The sequence below is a fragment of the Tenrec ecaudatus genome, chromosome 8 (genome assembly GCF_050624435.1).
Source record: "Tenrec ecaudatus isolate mTenEca1 chromosome 8, mTenEca1.hap1, whole genome shotgun sequence".
Taxonomy (NCBI): Eukaryota; Metazoa; Chordata; class Mammalia; order Afrosoricida; family Tenrecidae; genus Tenrec; species Tenrec ecaudatus.
This window is the reverse complement of record NC_134537.1, coordinates 138,112,994-138,124,137: the sequence shown is the minus strand read 5'-3', so window position 1 is coordinate 138,124,137 and position 11,144 is coordinate 138,112,994. Positions and strand designations below refer to the sequence as shown.

General features: G+C 40.2%; 1 non-coding gene across 1 annotated transcript; it reads right to left on the bottom strand.

Moving 5' to 3' along the window:
• Positions 1 to 10,504: 10,504 nt before the first annotated feature.
• LOC142455794 (small nucleolar RNA SNORA70) lies at positions 10,505 to 10,636 on the bottom strand. Its single transcript, XR_012785923.1, has one exon. It is a non-coding gene; the product is annotated as a small nucleolar RNA SNORA70 (small nucleolar RNA).
• Between the last annotated feature and the right edge of the window lie 508 nt (positions 10,637 to 11,144).

Here is an 11,144-nt window from a genome sequence, read left to right as displayed (position 1 = left end):
AATGGATTCGTATGGGTCATGTTGACTCGGTTAGTTATGTGGTTTGTGATGCCAAGAGTTAAAAATTCAAGAGGAATGGCATTTCACTTATCCTCAAAAAGAACATATCGAGAGCTATCTAGAAGTACAATGTTATCTGTAATAGGATAACATCCATTTGCCTACAAGGAAAACCAGTTAATATAACTGTTACTGAACAGTATAATCCAACTACTACTAAAACAAAAGATGAAAAGTAGAAGAATTATACAAACTTTGTAAGACTTGATCAAACAATGCAATCAAGATGCATTCATTAATTGTTGATGCTTGCATGAAAAGAATTGGAAGCAAATAAGAAGGATCCGTGATTTATAACTACAGCCTTTGGGATAGAGATGAAGCTTGAGATCACATGATTGAATTTTGCAAGACCAATGACTCCTTTCTCGCAAATACTTTTGCAACAATACAAGCAGCGATTACATACTTGGATAACTCCTGGATGGAATACACAGGAATCAAAGTGACTTTATCCACAAGAAAAGAAAAGAAAAACAAAAAAACATGGGGAAGTTCAATATCATCAGTCAAAACAAGAGCAGTTCTTCATAACCTACTATGTGCAGATGGATACAAACTTGCCTGCTGAGAGCAAAGAGGAGTTGTAACAAGGTAGAACTGCTCCCTGTAAGTTTCTAAGACTGCACGAAAGCCCCACCTTTCTACTGCCTAGTGGCTGGTGATTTTGAACAGCTGATCCTATCAGTTTGCAGACTCCCATGTAACCACTATGGCACCAGGGCTCCACTGTAAAGTATAGGCTCAATAAACAAAACAAAAAACCAACAAAGCACTTCATCAAGATGAATTGACACAATGGATCAAGCAATGGGCTCCATCTTGGCGAGTTATGAAGATGCCCATGGACTGGGCGATGTCTCATTTTGTTGTCATGGGGTCCATGTAAGTAGGAACCAATTTGATGGCATCTAACAACAACAACATGCACGAGCATATATTGATAGCACGCTGTGCTTTAGAATAATCACAGCCATATCTCCAAAGTGAAAGAATGCAAATATTCAAACATCGGTGAATGGATACAATAGCTGTGTATTTTACAATGTCATATACTACTTAGCAGCAACGTGGAAAAAGCTCGACTGTAGAGGTTCTCTCTCACTGCTATCGAGTCCATAGCTAATAGTGACCATATAGGACAAAGTAGACCTGCTGTGTGAATTTCTGAGACTAACTACAGAAATAGAAAGCCCCATCATTCCCCCATAGAACGGTTGGTAATTTTGAACTGCTAACCTGGCAGGTGGCAGCCCAACTCATAGCTACTACACAACCTTTACTCCAGAGGTAGGTGTCTTTAGGTTTAGAAGAAGATGTTGGCTCATAGAGACCTGTGGCAACACTGAAGAACAAAGCTAAACACGACCATACCCACCGCCATTGAGTTGATTTCTACTCATAACGACCTGATTGGACAGAAAATTCCTCCTCTGAGTTTCTAAGACTTTAAATCTTTATAGGAGCATGGTTAGTGGTTCAATGTGTATTGTGCTATGCCAGCAGGGTTCCTGAGGGAAATCAAGGGTTTATGAGAATGTGTTAGTACTGCTTTGGCTCTTCAGTATGTACATGTAGAGACTAATCAAGAGCCATTTCACTCATCTCTTGATGGCTCTGAGTTTGAGTTCGTGGATTTTTAAAAATTAAATATGCCTTAAAAGTTGACACTTTCTTCTTCTTCTGTACATTTCTGATATAGCAATGCTCACCGAGTAAGCCTCGGCACAGTTTTACATTCTCAAATCCTGGTGGCACATGTCTGGCACCAGAGCAGCATGCAAACGACCATAATATAGTAAATTGACAGTGAAGTGGGGCTGTATTCTTTTTCTTAAGTTTTGGAAGACTATTATCCTCCTTAGGATTTCTATCATCCTTTCTGTGTCCTTCCTACTACGCTGACAATTGCTTCATATACTTGGATATCTTTCTTCAGTTCAATCTCACCCTTACCCAGCAGAAGGAAGCTGCATTTAACAATTTTCAGGGTTTCAAACCTGAGTTATAATATTGGATGATCTTATGGGCAAAATATTGAACTATGCAAAAAGCATCAGCAACAAGATTATACAAAGTCATACACACACACACACACACACATTCCATATTCACTCTTTCAGGAACTAGCACATGCTCAAGAACTGTGGTACTGGAAGAATAAGTCCAAGCTACATTGAAGGCATTAAATTAAAAAAAACAAACAAATAGACTTTCAGAAATAATAGACTGTCCATTGAATTGTTTCTACAAATGTGTGTAACTGTGGGACTCACTCAATGTGTCAAGCAATTTGGAATAGAATGACCTGGTCAACAAGGTTGAAAATACCTTGCGCTGCAAGAACAAATTATATCATTTTAGAACAAGTACGGTCAGATTGTTCCTTAAAAGTCAGGAGGCCAAACTTTGGACATATTTCCAGAAGGTATCAGTCCTTGGAGAACTCATCATGCTTGGTGAGAAATAAAGAATAAGCAAATCATGTAGTAATCTCAACAAGGGACGTACTGACACAGTGGTTGCAACAATAGGTTCAAGGACCCAGTCAGGAGAAGCAAACAATGTAGTGGTCTGTTTTTACAAAAGTTTTGAGTAACCAGCCCCAAGATCTGAATTTTTCTGGTTCTATTATAAATTTCCCTTATCAAGAAGAATCCACATTGTTTCAAACTATTCTTATGAAAGTCCTAACTGCTGGTCCGGAAAAAAAGAATTTGTATCAATTTAGCAGTTCACCACCTACAGTATACCTGGATTTCAAGGCTGAAGTATACTCTCACCCCTGAAAAATCTGGAGATAAAAAACAACACCCAAAAGTAACACACTGCTTTTTTTCTGTTGTTTGCACAAGACAGGAAATTTGGGAAAATGAATATGGAGACATGTGCTACAGTTAGGTGCTATGCAGCTGGTACAGACTCACAGTAACCCTGTGTACAATACAATGAGATAAATTCAAGAGAATATCATCCTGTAAATTCATATATGAGCAACAGATTTTCTGTGTAGCTATATTGATCTTATTTTTTATTTGTTTCATATTTAACCTCTTTTATATTTTTCATGAACAAGCTTCTATCCATGTCTGTAAGGAACCCTGGTGGTGTAGTGCTTATAACTCAGGCTGCTAGCCACACAGGCGGCAGTTTAAACCCACCAGCCACTCCTCGGGAGAAAGTCTTGGCTTTCTTTCTCTCTCCCTTTTCTGTTCTTTTTAAAGTTTTATTGGCACAAAATTTGCATAACATACACATCAATAGTTTAGTTGTTCAACCATATCAAGGAGAATTGTACAATCATTACCATATGAATTTTAGAATGCTCCCTACCCCCATGATTAAATCGCCTTTCAAGTGAGTTGTGTTACCACTGTCAGTTCTAGTACTTCCTCCCTGTTTCCATCTTCATTCCCCACTCCCCAATCCTCCTTCCCTCCCTACAGCCCACTCCCCACCCTTGCATCCCCGGTCACCCCTGTATCAGTTATTATCCCTTTGCCTCCACTCCTCCTGTGGGTCACTGTTGCTTTTCTAGTTTTTCTGGTAACACACAAAGAAGAGCATAGACCTCTGGGGAATTTTTGTTATTATTTTATTTACAACACCAATATTGACAGATCAAATTATCTCCTTGTGTGATAGTCATAAGGTCTGTTTTATTTATTACAGTTCTCCTTCCAGGCATATGGCTTCATTATACTTAACAGATGCCTTGAACGTGGCTATCACTCTTTAACTTCATTTGGCCAAAACAATGTGTGTTAAAGCCATTCAGCATGTAGCTTTGCGTGTGCTGCATCGTTTCTTCCACCCCACCAATAGCAAAGCGTCTCCCAGAGCCTGTGAGAGGGAGCTGTGCTACAGATGGGGGATAAAATGGAGCAAACATGACAGGCAGCACAACTGACACGTATTGTGAGTGAAAAAGAAAACCTGTCTACTTCAGGTAATGTTTTTTCTTGGTTATTACGACATCATATAAGAACGATTCCACCTCGTAAAGTAGAGGGGCAGCAAAACCCAGGAAGACTTCCAACAAGCTAGGCTGAGACAGTGGCTGCAATGATGGGCACCAACACTTGAGAACGCGGTGCAGGACCAGGCAGTGCTGCCTGCTGCCGCCCCAGGGTCGCCGTGCCTCGGAGCCAACCGGGCGGTCGAACAACAGCAGCATGGCACCCTCCCCCCTTTTTTTTCAATACTCTCAATCTCAACATGTTACCTCATTGCCTTTGTATGCCCTATTTCTTTGGATATTATCGGTAACTAATCAGAATTCTTTATGCAACTTGCCACTATAGTTAGATACATGTTGAATAAAGTTTATTAGTATGTAGTTTGTCACCTACTTTGAAACAGAGTAATATGTAGGCTAGATTTCTGCCCAAACATCAAGAAAGAGGAAAGAAAATCTGCATCGGTGCTCAAAATGCATACAGCAAAAATTCTACCTTCTATCTAAAAAGTGTATCGTTTATTAGTGCATGGTTTGTCTAGGTGGCAGCCTTCAATCTCTTGAATGCAGAACCACTATCTGTTCATTTCATTTTCCTTAAAAATATCATGTGAATTGCAGCAGGGATCCAAAAAGCAACACAGCCGATGCTGATAGGAGCCGCAAGGAATTATCCATTTGGAAGTGAATCAAGGGCCATTTAACAAGCTGAAGGTGGAAAATTTGTGGATGAGATTGCATGTTGTTTAGGTATGTCATATTCAGTAATCACTATGGTTCTAAAATTAATAGGTAGAAAGAAAATCCAAGCGGTTAAAGGAGGAACTCCAATGAAAATTACACAGTTAAACATACTTTCAGAGGAACCAGTATCAATAATGGAGCACGCTGCTAACGATGTGGATTGAGCATCAGACACAAAGATAAATGACAATGACGACTGTGGCAGGAAATGCGTTTGAGATTCTTAAAGACAATGCAGGACCAGTGTTCACGCGACGTTCACGTGCCAGCATGGCCGGTTTCATAGGATGTATCACATGCAAGTAAAATGCTGCTCACGATCATCTAATAATGGCTGCAGAAATACCTTGACAGGAAGCTACATACATTCAGGTTGGCTCAAGATGAGAATGCAGAGCATGAAATATCCTTGCTGAAGTGAAATGGATCTGGGCTAAAAGCAGAGCATACAGAAAGATTCTTACTGTGCTATACTGCCTATTTCAAGGCATTCAAGAGTGTGGATCATCACAAACAATGGATAGGCTTAAGATAACAGGAATTCCAGAGCACTTTGTTGTGTTCAAGTGGAATCTGTACAAAGATCAAGAGGCAATTGTGTGAACAGATTAAGGGAACCTGGCATGGCTTAAAATCATGGAAGATGTGTGTCAGGGTATGTCCTCGCACCATATGTATTCAATTAGTAGGCTGAGCAAATAATCAGAAAAGTTGTATTATATGATGAAAGATGCAGTATCATGATTTGACAAAGGTTTGATGATAACCTGTAATCTGCAGATGACACAAACTAGTTTCTGAAATTGTAGAAGGCTGGAGGCACTTGTTGATGAAGATCAATAATGTAGCCTTTAGACTGGATTACCATATTCAATGCAAAGGAAGCCCAAATCCTCACCACTGGACCACTAGGTAATATAATAAATGGAACAATGTTACTGCGGTAGTTGCATGATCTGCTGTCAATTTGAGGATTGGGACTGTGGGGGTGGAGTCTGGCCTGTCAATCAGGATATAGCCAATGAGAAGTCTGTGTGGGCATTGCCTTCAGCATGGATTAGGCCAGCTATCCCGCATCAAGCTGGGTCCGAAATGAGGCATGCGGATGAAAGGAAAAGAAAGAGATATATACAAAGTATGGGATCGGGAGGACTTCAATCTGATGGACTGAAGTCTCAAGTATATTTGAAGCTTGGATTTTATATTTTTCTTACATAAGGGAATTGGTCACAAAAACAAACATCAAAGAACTTAAACATTCCCAAACTCTTATCTATGCAAATGTTACTTAACTAGTCACAGTTTCTTAACTTTAGAATAACAAAAGTACTAGGTTCAAGGACAATCACAGGGATATGCAGGATTCAAGAGAATCTCAGAGATCATAAATAGCTGAGTTATCCTTCAATGCTTTTAGCAGAAAAGTCACAAACAGTCGTTTTGCAACTCTTTTGTCTGCAGAGACACAGAGGCACCAGGAATTAGTCATCCATCAGTAAACATCTTGATCAGCTGGATGCTTCCTACAGTCTTCTCCTGAGGATTCTGGGAACTCCTGTGTTTCCTTCTGGGAGGTGGGAGACATTCTCTCTCTTTGCTTACTCACTGAAAGATGTTTTACTGATAAGACACATGGCGCTATGCTGATAGATCCTGTGCCCGGGAAGCTAAAGGAACCACTGAGACCCCTGCCAGTGCTGAGAGATGTATAACACCACTGCATCCACAAGAACATCCCACCCATTGGCCTGTGATCTTCCTGTATTCGGCATCACTGCATGTGTTTCGTGAGTCTGAAGAGAACTTTATAGACTGATATCAATCATATGGGCTAATATCGGGCTTATGGACTTGATCTGGACTGGGCAGGGATGTTTTCTCAATATTAAACTGCGCTTGTATATGATGCTCTTTCTTACACACATGTGAGTGTCTCCACGGATTTGTTTCTCTAGTCTACCCGGACTAACACAGTTAGAAATTGTCAAGAGTTTTATCTTGCTTGGATCCACAGCCAGGGTCAGGAAAGCACAAGTCAATAGATCAAACGATGCATTCCATTGGGTTAATCTGCTGCACAAGACATCTTTAAAGAGTTAAAACAAACAAGGATGTGCTTTGGGGAACTAAGGTGCAGCTGTCCAAGCCAAGGGATCTTCAGTTGCCTTATCTGCCTGTCTAAGTTGGGCCTTGACTAAGGAAGACTGAAAAGGAAAGCAGTGCTTTGAACTCTGGTGCTGGTGAAGAATATTGAGAGTCCCATGGACCAGCAAAAGAACAACAAAAGTAGGTCATGGGAGAAGTATAGCTCCTTAGAGGTCCGAATGACGAGACTTTTTCTTACATACTTTGGACATGTTCTAGGAGAGTCAGTCTCTAGAGCAGCACATCATTTTTGGCAATGGACAAGGGCCACAAAAACGTCTTTGGTGGATGGATTGACGTAGTAGCTGAAGCGATGGCTCCGACTTCAGAACAATCGTGTGGACTGCTTATGGCCAGTGGTCTTTCATTATCTTCTATTCAGAGTTACTAAGAGCTGGAACGGACCGGACGGGGTCTAACAATGACAACAACAACCACAGACTTTAAGTGACACACGATTCTTTCCCTACATACTCAGATTTGTAAGCTACTGGAATAGATGCCAAAGGAAGCTAATTCTTTGGAACACTTCTCCATTGTGTGCATTTCACCTCTTTCAGGCTATCATGGTGCGTTGTCTTTAACAGTACATCCCCACTTGTCTGTCACTTTGTTGTACAGAAGTGGTCTGTGTATTGCTGTAATGAATGAAGCGATGCGATTAGTTTTTCAAATCCCAGCCAGGTCACTTAAGTAGACAGATCTCAGCCAAGCTTCAAGACTGAGAACAGGCTAAGAGGAAGAAAGAAGTCATTCATTTATGAAAATATCAGCCACTGAAAACATTATAAATTGTAGTATCACAATGTCTCACATAGTGACTGAAGATGAGCCCTTTGGCTGGAAGGAACTGGAAATAAACTATGGAAGAGCTGCCTCCTCCTAATAGAATAGGCCATAAGGACACAAAAGCAAGGCTTTCCAAGCCGTCATCTGCTCACGGAGTCTGACTCAAAATAATAATCACCCACTGCTAAGTGGAATGTGGTATATACAAAGTATGAATCTAGGAAAATGGGATGTCATTAATAGTGAAATAAAATATAAAATTCAGTATTGGTAAACTGAAATAAACTGGTATTGGCTATTTTGAATCAGATAATTACATGGTTTATTCTGCTAGGAATGAAAAATTCAAGATAAATTACACCATTTTAGTTATCAAAAAGAACATTTCAAAATCTGTCATGAAGGAAGGGACCCTGGTCGTGGGCTGCTCCCCGCAAGACCAGCTTTTCGAGCTCTCCAGCCACATTGTAGGAGAAAAATGAAATGATCTGCTCCTATTTGGACGGACTTTGAGTTCGATTTGAATGCAGTGTTGTGTTTTTACTATTATGAAGTACACTGCTGTCTGTGATAGGATAGTATCTATATACCTAACAGGAAGACCGGTCTGTATTGTTCAAAATTATACATCAATCACTAAAGCCAGAGATGAAGAAATTGAAGAATTCTACCCCTTTCTTCACCCTGCAATCATTCAAACATGCAATCAAGATGTGTTGATGGTTACGGATTATTGGAATGTGGGTGTTGGAAAAGATGGATCAGGAGTTGAGAAATACATCCTTGATGGAAGCAACAAAGTTGGAGATGGTGAGATAAGACTTTGGGAGACTGACAGCTCCTTCTTTGCAAGCACTTTGCCATTCCAAGTCACTGACTACTATCCATGGTGAATACAGAGGGATCAAACGGGCTACACCTGTTGGAAGCGAATAGGAGGAGATCAGCCCAAGGAAGCAGAGAGGCCTGCTGTGCAACAGACCAACAATTACTAATGTACAAACCCAAGATGAAAAAGTACAAAAGGAACACTGTCCCTTGGAGCTAAAGTATGACCCGGAGTATATCTGACTTAAATTTAGAGACTGTCTCAGGAATATAATTTAAGCACTGAACATTAAAATCAAAAGACCAGAGAAGTTGTGGGATGGCATTAACAGCAACTTAACTGAATGAAACAACAAAGGATCATTAATGAGATGGGGGTGGGGGAGGAGACCAAACTTAATGTCCAAAGAGATTCAAATTTCGTCTTAAACATCAACCAAGAGAGGAAATGAAGGAATAAAAGAGCTGAACAGAAAAATGTTAACGTCAACTGAAGAGGCAGAGCAAACATTAGAACACAATGTCCGAAGATCTAGCATTAGAAAATCAAAAGGATTTTCTAATCATATCTCAATCCGAAAGAACTGGAGAAGATATCTGACCCTTCCTTTTCAATACTTAAGGATTCTATGAACAAAATCCTGAATGGTGTCGGAAGCATCAAACCGAATAGTCAGAACATACAGCATCACGGTACCAAGAAGAATTGGCGAACAAACAATTACCAGAGGTAGCAGGTGATCAAAACCTGTGGTAAGAAAGGAAGACATCTGAGCTGTGCTGACACCATTAATGAAAAAGAAGACTCCAGAAATTGACAGAATGCCAATGAAAATTTTTCAGTAAAATTATCCAGCCCTGGAAGTACTCGCTGATCTATGCCAAGACATTTAGAAGACAGTTTCCTGGCCAAATGACTGGAAGAGATTTATTTTTTTGACCATTTTATAAAAAGGTGACCCAAAAGAAGGTGGAAAGTATCAAACAATACAGTTAATGTCACATGCAAGAAAAATTTTTCAAACAGTAATTCAAATGTGGTTACAGCTGTACATTGACAGGGAGCTGCCAGAGATTCATGTTGGATTCACAAGAAGACAGGGAATGAAGCATACATATAATTTCTGATGTCAGATGTATTTTAGCTTAAAACAGAGGATAAAACCAAAAGATGTTTTCTTGCGCTTACCTATGCAAAGGTATTTGATTATGTGAATAACAACAAACTATGTGAAGAACATGGCAAAAATTGATAATTATAAAACACTTAATTGTGCTTCTGAGGAATCTCAACACTGACCAAGAGACAATCTTCCAACAGAACAGACTGTGGTTTAAAAAATCAAGAAAGATGCAGTCTCCTTTCAGCACTCTTGTTCAATGTGTGTGCTGGCAAACAATCCAATAAAATGGACTACACGAACAATAATTTGCTTTAGGACTGGGAAAAGGTTTATTACTAACTTGTTATATGCAGATAATACACCTTACTTACTGATAGTCAAGAGCACTTGACACATTCACTGATGGAAATTGAAGATCAAAGATTATAGCCTTCAGTGTGGATTACAAATCAATATAAAGAAAACAAAAGTCCTGATAATTAGTCTAATGGACAACATCATGATTTCCATTTTTCCCAAGGACCATGGTTAGGGATGTATTTGGCTCCACAACCATTCATCATGAGGCGCTTCACAACCCCTATGCCTCAACTTCATCCATAATACACTTGGTGAAGCCCTACTTCTTGGAAATGTGGATTTCTCATGTTCAGGAACCTTGAACTTGGCCCTGAGTAAGGCCTCAATCACATGCTCCTTGTTTTGAAGCTTGGTGCCGATGGACATGATGACCCGACCAATGTGGTGACTAGCCACTCTGCCTTGGGCTTTCCTAAAGGCACCGCACATCCAAGTTTAGAGCCCAGGTTAGGAAAGCAGAATGTAGCCAGGTTAGAGCCATTGAAAAACAGCAACGGGTTGTCGCCAAGGCCCTCAAGGCAGCCTATTCATACCAACACACTGCATATACCACGAAGGAGGCTTGCTGTTTGCAGCCATAGCACACGGACCCCACAAGGAGGAAGACAGTTGACTTAATTGCCTGCAGAAAGAGGTTTTCTTTACATTGAGTTATCCTTCATATTCCTTGATCTTCACCAACAAGTGCTTCAAGTCCACCTCTCTTTCAACAAGTGAGATGTTTCATTTGTATGTCGCAGGTTGTTAACAAGACTTTCTCCAATCCCAGTGCCTTTTTATTCTTCATGGAGTTCAGCTTCTCAGACTTCTAAGCACAAATATTAAATAAATATGGTGAGAGGAAACAGCCCTAACTCCTTCCTTTTAACCTATTCAATATGCCCTCGTTCTATTCTAAGGACTGCCTCATGATCCAAGGACAGGTTCCACATGAGCCCAATTTAGTGTTCTGGAATTCCTGCTCTTCTCAATACTATCCATACCTTGCTATGATCCACACAGTTGAATGCCTTCACATAGTCAATAAATCACAAGTAACACCTAGATGGTGTTCTTTGCTTTCATCCAAGATCCATCTGACTTCAGCATTGCTGCCCCTTGTTCTTTGTCCTTTCCTGAACGTGACTTGACTTTCT